Genomic DNA, 10,206 nt, shown 5'->3' with positions numbered 1-10,206 from the left:
TGTCTGGTGCCAAATGTCTTTGGTCGTGAGGCCTCTTCTGATAGGCTGAGATGTATTCTGGCTTTTCTCGAAGGGCTTGGGGACAACGATCTCCTCCGTGCTTGCAAGCCTCCTCCGGTCGCTGACATCTCATCTGTGGCTGCATCTGCTCAGGCTTCCTGGTCGAATGGAAGATTTAGGAGAGCTCCGCGTGGCCCGGGCCTTTCGGGGCCTCGCTTGTTGACAGTAACCGAGCGCTGTCTAAAGGCACCGTTATTTCTTTGTCCTTCTGGTATGGTGTCTGGTCGAGGTGTGTGGTGGGTCGTCACCTTGCTCCTTCGACGTGAAAGTGTGTGTTTCGGCTGGGTGTCCGCCCTCGCATCCGAATGAGCGAGCCAGAATGATACGGTGGTCCCCAGACCTGATCCGGCTGCCTACAAAAGGTGTTAAGGTCATTAGTGCATGCATTGTGGGATATGCGCCCTTCACATTGTAGTCTTTGGCGCACGCTCCTTTGAAATCGACCGGCGATGAGAGGAAGTGAAGCTGCCCAGTGTACGAGAAGGCCTCTCGGCTCAGTGACGCGGAAAGGAGAGGCTAAGCGGAGCCGTTTTGCGCTCTTCGCCATCTCTCTTGCTGAGGGTGGTTAAATACGCCTGGCCGTTGTGACCGGTGTGGTTGGGTTTGTGTGCGCTGGTGGATTAAAAGAGTGGTCGACTCGCCCAGTGGTCCATCCTGATGCTCTGTGAAGGTCAGCTCGATCTTGGTGAACTCGCTGTCTGTGGATCTGGGGCGTTTGTCCATGCGAGATGCCATAAGGGCGTTTCTGATATTGCTGGCGTGGTCACCTGACAGAATAAGGGATTAATGATATCCAATTATATTGGTCTATTTTGGACTTCTTGTAATTTTAGTACTTATAAAATCTGTAGGTAATTACATACAAGTGGGATTACAAAAGCACTCAACTATATATATCACTAAATTATGGCTGTTTCAAGAACACTTTTGACTTTTCACGCATTGTTAATAGGTTGTGTAAGTTTAACATGTTAAATGAAAATGTAAAATATGTGTAACTATCATTTTTAATACATTCGCCAAATTTAGTTCTTTTCTTTTCAGCTTTCTAAAGACAAAAATATACTTTTTTTTAACAGTAAAAAATATAAAAACAAATCCTATATTCCTATGTTCTAATGACATGTGTTCAGAAATATTTCAGTAGTTATACACAGTAGTAGTAAATCATTTCCAGAAAAATATTGTAATAAGTTGCTTAGCTCTAGTACAGGGATCCTCTAACCCCTACCCTTCTCACATGAAATCACCATTGATTTTTCCATTAATATTTAAATGAATAATTAATTACAAAACTGCATGTTCACGTGTTCTCTGAAAATACTATATTTAATTTTTCACACCCAGTTTTTGGAATTCTCTGCTCTGCAATGCAGTTATATTTATTTGAAAGGTATAACATTACAATAGAGATTAAATGAGATTTTACTCTGAAATATATAGCTGTGTATATGTTTGGTGAAGTAGGACTCAGAAAGTTTAAAATCCCTTACACTAAATGCTCATATAGAAGCTGCAATAGCCTGGCTATGTTGAATAGAGCTTCTGTATAATGATTTTCCAGTTTTAACATGACATGTGGTCAGGCAGGAATTCTGAGTCCAACTACAACTTACAGCAATTCCATGCATTTCGAATAAACCAGTTTGAGTTCAGAAGCGCAATATAAATTCACAGCAGCGTTCAGACCTTGATGTAGAGCAGGCTAGAGGCGGCTCTCACTGAATAGTCTGGTACGTAGACCTGCAGGAAGGAGTTGAGCTGGTTGTTGCAAGCGCCCAGCGGAGTGGAGTCACCGCTTCCATCCGGTCACTCCTGTTCAGGAGTCCGAGTGGTTGAGTCCGAACGGCCGTGGAGGTGACTTATTTTCTGTATAGCAAACAAAGGGTAACATGCAGGTCAGTGGTCAGCTGCTGGTGTTGCTGTGATGTAAACAAATGAAACTGAAGATTCTTGTCTGATGTTCCTTGCTGTGAATTTTTTATGTGTTAGGACGCAAAAGTTTGAGCTGCATTTATTTACAACTAAAATTTGTGATGCACCAGTCATTTAAAGTGGTTTAGAAATCCAGTGAAAGTGAGAGTGTTCACATACGCAAACAATTAACATAATTTAAGGAGAAACAACAATTTACAAATTACTTCTAACGTTCTCTTTTTGTCACTTCCTTTTGTTGTGTTGATAAAACTTAACAGATATAATCCGTTACCTTATTACACGCTTAAAAACTTCACTTTAAAGTGACATAATTAAGATACTTAACATCTGCTTAATAACTCACACCTAATACAAGGTGAAGAGTTTTAATCAAAATAAGATTAGGTTCTCCACTTCTTAAAGAAACAGTTCAAAGGGTGTCTGTGGGGAAGCAGTCCAACAGTCATTACACTGGAATGTATATAATCCCAGGGTCAGATGTCTAACTGCAGAATTTTTTTACATTTAGAAAAATATACTCAACTATATGAATTTATATGAATGTTTGTTTTTTTATTTAACAGCAAATGGTTTCATGCAGCAGCATTAAAAAATGTTTGGGTCAGTAATATTAATGTATGCATGTATCAGGCAAAAATAAAATAACTTCAGTATTGTGAAATATTAAATGTACCTAATTTAGCATCTTTAAAACCTGTTTATTATTGTGACAGCAAAATATTCAGAAGCCTTTAATCCAATCTTCAGTGTCACATGATCTTCATCATCTTAATATGCTGCTTTGGTGCTCAAGAAACATTTCTTGGTTAGTAATTTTGAAAAAGTTAACGGAAGTTCATCAGATTTCATCAGGCTGGAAAAACGAGGACCTTAAACAGGGAAAACTCTTATTGCACCAATCTTCAGATTCTAATGCTAAGGAGAACATTTAGAGGTGAAGAAACTAGCAAGTGTACCTGGAGATCCTGCCAGTGATTCTGCCCTGCTCACCACAAAGCACTCTGAGACAAGGAGAGAGGAACTGGAGAGCAAGTGGAAGAGAGGGGAAAAGGAAAGAGAAAAAGGGAAAGACAAAAAGAAATCATGGTAAGAAAATATGGATTTACACAGACTACCAACAAGAATCAAAAGAGTAATCATTTGTGCAGTGTGCATTTACATAATGTGGATTGATTAAACAGACGAAGCATGTGTGATAAATCTGAGAGCAAAACAACCTCATGCGTGATTTGTTAGAAAGAGTTGTATAAACGGGAAAAAATAAATCAACCATAATGAAACTCTCAGGTGAGTTTCTTTCTTCATGACCGAATATTGTATCATTCATGAAATTACTAGTACTTTTCATAAAAATTCTGACATTTAGGTGGATGTGTGGAAGAAGTTTGGACAATCCATCACTCAAACCTGGTGAAGATGCAAAGCCAGCACTCCATAATAAGAGAAGGCACCAGCTTCAAAATCTCATCCTCCTTTTTCCGCCTCAACCTCCACCTCTGTGGGACAACGTGTTACAATTATTTGACATAAAATCTGAAGGTAAAACTAAAGCATATAAACAAACTGTTTTAATTAAATTTGTTCAAAATAAGGAGTCTTTTAGGTCAGCTTTTGTTATAAAAACATGTTCAAGTAGACAGTTTTCTAGTTTTTGGAACAGAGATTTGGAGATTTCAATCCTGTAAACCTCTGTGTCCTTGTGACTTTTTCAGTCAGAAACTCTGCATCTGCAAGAGTGAGGATGAAGCAATCCACAGGTTTAAGGCAAAGAGTGAGGTAGTGCTCTGACATTTTCTTTGTTCTTTGCCGTCACATTTAAGCTCCTGGATGATCGTTTAGATGTTTCATAGCAAGCGCAGGAGGATTTTCTGACATTTGAGTCATATTGAATGACTCCACCTCTGAGGGCAAGAGTGAAATAAAGATGATAGGGTTAAGAATGTTTTACAAGCTTGTAAATGCATTTTTATCAATCATAAAAACTCAGACACATGTAGTTACATGCTGGACATCAGCATCAGTTGTATGAAACTAAGCGTGCCAGAAGAAGCTTGTGGTGATATTTTCACGCCCAACTCATTATCTGTGGGTTTGAAAGCGGAAAAGTCCTGCTTCCTCTCTCTGTGAGCTATCCTTTTTCGCTGCCTTGTTGTCAGCGCTTTGTTTGGGAACAACACTATGACAGTGTTAGATGGTTTTACTTACATTGCATTAAAGAAAGCAAAAATCTCTTTTTTTTTGAAATCTAGTTTAAAATGATTGTGTACAGGTTCTCCCATTAGTATTAATTGTGGCTAGTCTATTTATTCATTTTGATTTTTGGTGGGTTTTGAAATTGTTTTATTCTCTTTTTTAAGAAAGTTTCCATTTAATGTATCTAAATAAATTTAAATGTGGTGTAAACTACTATTTAATGTAAAAATATTTGTAATAAAATGATCACAATGATTTATGAAAATTTTTTAAACAATTTTCTGATTTTTGAGTAGAGACTTGTTGACATTTAACCTAGACATTTTTTGAATATCTTATGCTTCCTTAAAAATATATAAAAATACATACCTTTAAATAAAGAACTATAATTAAAAGTCTCTGTATGAACTTTCTAGGAAAAGTTGGGTCATCCATAGGTTATATAGATAGGTTGGCAGGAAATAAAAATGGTAAGTCTGTCAGATTTGTAATTCTTGTATTCAAAAATACAATTTTTAAATTGTAATGTGTGTTGTACTAGTACTCACTGTACAAGTCCTGGCCCTATCTAGAATCTCAGATTTGATGATTTCTCAATGATGTTCTCTAGCGTGACGTATGCCCAGAACTTGGCAGAATGGGCTCCCTTCTCCTTCTCGTTGTTCACTCTTTTGACAATGTGTCAGATGGGAGACGACTCACACAGGCAAAAGCCAAATACAGTTACTCTATAAGCTTTAAGGGAGGCATCTCTCCGGGATGATTTCGGACGTGGTGGTCCCCTGTAACCTAAACAACCATAAATGGATTCAAACCCTCACAGAATCGCAGTTCTGTTGGTTTATGATTAAATGTACACGCATGCTTACTGCGAACCATGAGAGAGTTATAATTTGGACAGTTGTGACTGTTCAAACATAAGGTTCTTTGAAACAGTCGGACAACGATCCATCGCTTCTTTTTCTTAGCAAATCTCCTGGGCGGTTCCACATCTGTTTTCCCCAGGACCTCCTTTGATAAGCTGCTTAAAAAATTCCTGCCTGAAAAGCACTTGTCAACTAAAACGTTAAAGAAAATTCTTTTCCTGTTTCTCAGCTAGTGATCATTTAAAAGGAATTTTCTGGAGCTTTGAGCTAATATTAGATCTGAAAATGAAGTTTCCATTCCACTTGGGCAATGCTCTCACCGGCGTGGCAGTGTAGCAATCCATTATGTAGGGTGTCTGCATAATTTTTTTTTTTTTATAAATACCAGTATAAAAGTGCAAACAGAAGAAACGGTTTCTTTAAAAACCATGACCAATCTTTACGCTGTGCATGGTCAAAGGGACATGAGGCCTGTTTCATGCCTGTTGGATGTGGTAAGCACTAATACATGATGAAAAAACTAAGTTGTTTTCATTTAAAACCAGCATGACTTGAAATCATTGGGGCAATGAAGATTATTTTTTGTAAATAAAAAAACAGTTAACAGGCCCTCACAGTTACAGTCCAGCCGCCCACATCTCTCACCCCTGATCGATTCTGATTCCAAGACAAGCCTACACAGTCACCCTCAACACATGAACCAAAGAAGACAATAATAAAAGATCTTTCATTTGGTTCAGTCCTTTACAGCCAAAACCGAGAATACAAGTAGGTTCTATATCCAAAAATCTAAAGAAGAAGAGCCATTGTTTACGGTTTCCAAGAAATACCTACACATTGTCGTAGTAGCTTTAAAAGCAAATAATAAAAGTCTGACTTTTTCATTTTGACCGCTTTGAGAAGATATTTTCAACTGTATTCGAATATGTTTTTTCACATTTCTAGTTTTTATGAGGCTTAACTTATGCACTTGTGTTCAAAAATTATGTTGCATTTGATAAAAATACAACTGTAATACTGCAAAATAGAATTACATTTTAAATAATTACTATTTGAATATCTATAAAATACTGTCATTCATTCCTGAAATTGGCAGCTGTTACTCCAATCTTTAGTGTCACATGATCCTTCAGATATCAACTTATGCTGATTTTGCAATAATTCTTTTTATTATTATTATCAAAAAAGTCAATGATAACAAACGTTTCAAAATGTAGTCTATAGCCAGAGCGTAAGATTCTCCCACACTTCCCAAGACATAAAAATATGACCCTGGCATGTAAGAATAAGACACTTCCTTTCTATGCTCAAAGACATGGATGTCGGGACATAAAGCATTCTTTGGAGGGGGAAAAAATCTCCAAGATGGATTGATGGAATGCTTTCTTAGAAAGGCCTTATATTAAACATTAGAGATCAAGTGAGCGGAACGCTTTAGTTTCAAGACAACACACAAGACACATTTTGTACATTCCCACCTTATTTATGGAGTGAGGTTTTTCCTTAGATATTTTCCATAATGGAATTTCCCTATAAATAGTCGCATGGACTGTGGTGGCACTTCTGTGATGCTTTAATGGAACATCTACAAATGTTGCAGGCACTTATCAAGCTGATGTGCCTTTTTTATATAGCACTTAACGAAACAGTAAAACGATGTTAGGTTCCCAAGCGAGAAGTCTAAATATTTCACCCGGAAATGGACATTTCAGCGCAGTAAATTCAACCTCCCGTTCCTCTCCCCTGTGGCAGAACCTATGACTCACAGCGTCGTAACCTATATAATAGTGCACGCACAAAGTTATTTCCAACACAAAATATAATTGACATTAGCTTTTATTCAATTACAAATCTTCCCCGTCAGTCTTACTAACATTTTAGTCCCAAGATATTAAAGCTGACTGGAACACTTCAAAAGCGTTCATAAATATCTTTACTTGAAGTAAAATGTAAAAATAAATGTATAATATCTTTATATATCTTATATATATATATATATATATATATATATATATATATATATACACAACCTTTGAAGCCCAAAATGCTCATTTAACATTTAACTGATATAATTACATGAGAATATTGATTAAACTGGTAACAATGAAAACTACTAAAGGTGCATTTAAGAGATTAGATTACATAATAATAATATGTGCTATAGAATAGGATATTTGTAGTTGAATGTTTTAGCAAGAAAGGCTAAATTGAAATGAAAATGAAATTCAGTTTTTATTAAAGGCAAAGCACATAAATGGGAAACTCCATTTACCTTGGCATAGCTGAATAACAAGGGTTCTGTACATGGAAATGACATACCGTGAGTCTCAAACACCAATGTTTCCTCAAAAGATTACTGAAAAACAGGCAAATCAGAATATGACACTGACTGTGATGTAATGCCTGACTGCACTACGCCCCAGTATTTGCATAACATATACCCGCCCCGTGTTTTAGGCTAGCCACCACCGAAGCAGATATTGATTTTTTTAATAGAAAGTTAAAAAAATTTGTTTGAATAGTCACTATAGATCAATATATTGCATCCTTGCTAAATAACACACACACAAAAAGAAAGAAATCTTAGTAACTCCTCTAACTTTTTGAGCAACAATATATACTATTCTTTAATGCGATACACTTTCTAAAATAAAATTAGTAATATAATACATGTGTACATTTAGATTGAAAACTTTACTTCCTTTTCTCATTATCGGTTACAGCTCAGCTGTAACTGTAACAACAGCGCATAATTCTCAAAAGAGTTTTTACTGGAAACAAGTGGCTTCATCTTGTTTACGATACGGAACCTGTGCTTTTAAGTCTGCCAAATAATACGAGCCTTTTGTCAATATAAACACTAATTAACCCCAGGACTTCCCTGGACCCCGCTTAAAGGAATTAAGCATTCCAACTCCGCTACACGCTCGACGCGAAAGACTCTATTCCTCATCGTAAGAGTCGTTTTTATAAAACTAGAAAAGCCAAGCGCATAAATACAATCAAAGCTGCTTACGTTAAAACAAACAACAACAACCTCAAATCCAACAATAAAGATGATAATACGGTAACGTTAAATGTTGCCGACAAAATGTTACAACGCCACAGCACAGAGTGCATAATATCTGAGGAAGCCAGATAAGTGGTATAGATAATATATACTGTAGATATAGACCATCTGAGACCAGGAGCTTAACGGTCACTTGCCCTTTGACACATCAGGTGACAAAATGCTTTCACCATAACAGCATATCACTATTTTGTGTTGAGTAAACACGGTTTAAAAGCTATGGCGAGTCACAACAAAGACAGGGAGAGAAAGGCTTATGTGGGTGATACGGAGTCCTTTACACAGGAGATGGGGGGCTTTAAGACAGGCTTTGTTGATGGACTCAAGCTCAACACTGTACTACACATACCTCAATTGTTGCCCAAATCTGGTTAAGTCCATTTCCTGTTCAGCCACAGTTTGTGGAATGCTGGGCCACGGTCCTACTGTGGTCTGTGTCCACAACTGGGTGACAGAGTGTTTGTAAATTACTATCGAAAGCAGAAACCTAAACTGGTTGAAACAACTGACTACTAAACGGATCAAGACGCACTTCACCCGTTTAAATACAAGTTACAGCCACATTCCGGCAGAAACAAATGGCATAACTTAACCCACTCATGATGCTGTTTGGCATTTGTGTCATAAAATAATGCACCGCTTCAGATCTCACGTTCTGATTGCTCAGGGCACAGAGTGAAAATTACAAGCCGGAATGATTACTCAGTGCCTGGTAAAGGAACGATTCCCTAAACAGCAATCATAAAACACAGCTTTATGTGATGCTGTAAAGTAAAAAAATGGGTTATATGTAAATCTGAGTTAGCAGCGGATATGGCCTTTTCCTGAACTCCGCTCCAGAGATCAACGCTATCTCCGAGTCAGAGACGTTTTCACTCTTCCCGAATTGTCTTCCTTGAACCCCACACCTCAGAGAGAATAGATCGTCAGCATCACAACATTTTTACGTAATATGCAAATCACAGTATTATCAATATTAACAGAGACTGTTTTGTATGTATACCTGAGAGGAATTAAAAGGGTTTAGGTTAAAATCTTAACTGACACAAGGACTCCCAGAGCCCTGCAAGGTTTTTATCAGCTAAATATTAACAAACATTACCACAGTATAACATACTAAACAGGCAACTAGTTTAAACATAATTAGTAAAGCAGTTAGAAATCATAACTCATAAATAATTGAAAATTATTTTGAAATGCCTTAATTAAGAATTTACATGCAACCATTCACGAAAATAAAAAAAACGTTTGTGATGTATCAAAGACCGATAAAGTCACAAAGCGATAAAGAGTACTTTTTTTACTCGACTTCCTGCGCTTGGGAGCAGCACACTGTTGCTATGGTTACCTCATCAGAGAATGTGACTTGTTCGCTAGGGGCTGTAACTTTCTAACACTTTAGTGGTTACTGAAAGTTTGGAAATTATGTCGAAACGAATATTTACACACGATGAAGACGTAGACTTATTTTAATGACTGCATCAAGGCAATATTTTTCCTATAGCTTTACCACTTTTATACTTCCTCAGCTCTTACGCGGAATTCTTCATCAATCAAACACATCAATCAAAACTGTGTGTAATCTGTGTAATCTATCTGTTATTAAACGCCCGAATTCCCCAACTCTTGAAGTTTTCGCTTTAAAACAAAACGCACTGTACACAGCTTACCTTTTTTAAACTCCTCGAGCATGGCATCCAGCTTGGTGTCATTGAAGACAAAATGCAGAGGGTGGCTGTAGAACTTGGTGATGGTTTTCAACGGCGTGCAATCGTCTGATCCACGAAGGCCAAGTCCTTGACAAACAGCAGGTCCACAATGTGACACCTCTCGCCCGTACACGGGGTATTCGCGTGTAGCCGCTCTCCATGATCTCAGACATGGTGTTGAAGTCCAGGATGGCATCGGCGGCGATCATAAAGCAGTTCTCGCAAAGGCGCCATGACGTCCTCCACGGTTTTAGTCCTGAGCTCCAGAGCGCCCTGGATGATGTTCAGCTCTCTCTTGACCAGGTCATTGTACGGATCTGTCACCCTGAGCATCTCCAGAAGTTTCTCCCTGTTGTACACAGTGCCGATC

At 37.8% G+C, this 10,206-nt stretch overlaps 1 pseudogene; it reads right to left on the bottom strand.

Moving 5' to 3' along the window:
• Positions 1-554: 554 nt before the first annotated feature.
• Positions 555-10,205, bottom strand: LOC122356814 (annotated as a pseudogene).
• Position 10,206: the final 1 nt, after the last annotated feature.

This window comes from Puntigrus tetrazona, chromosome 13 (assembly GCF_018831695.1).
Source record: "Puntigrus tetrazona isolate hp1 chromosome 13, ASM1883169v1, whole genome shotgun sequence".
NCBI lineage: Eukaryota > Metazoa > Chordata > Actinopteri > Cypriniformes > Cyprinidae > Puntigrus > Puntigrus tetrazona.
The sequence above is the reverse complement of the archived record's forward strand: the minus strand, read 5'-3'. Positions and strand labels throughout refer to the sequence as shown.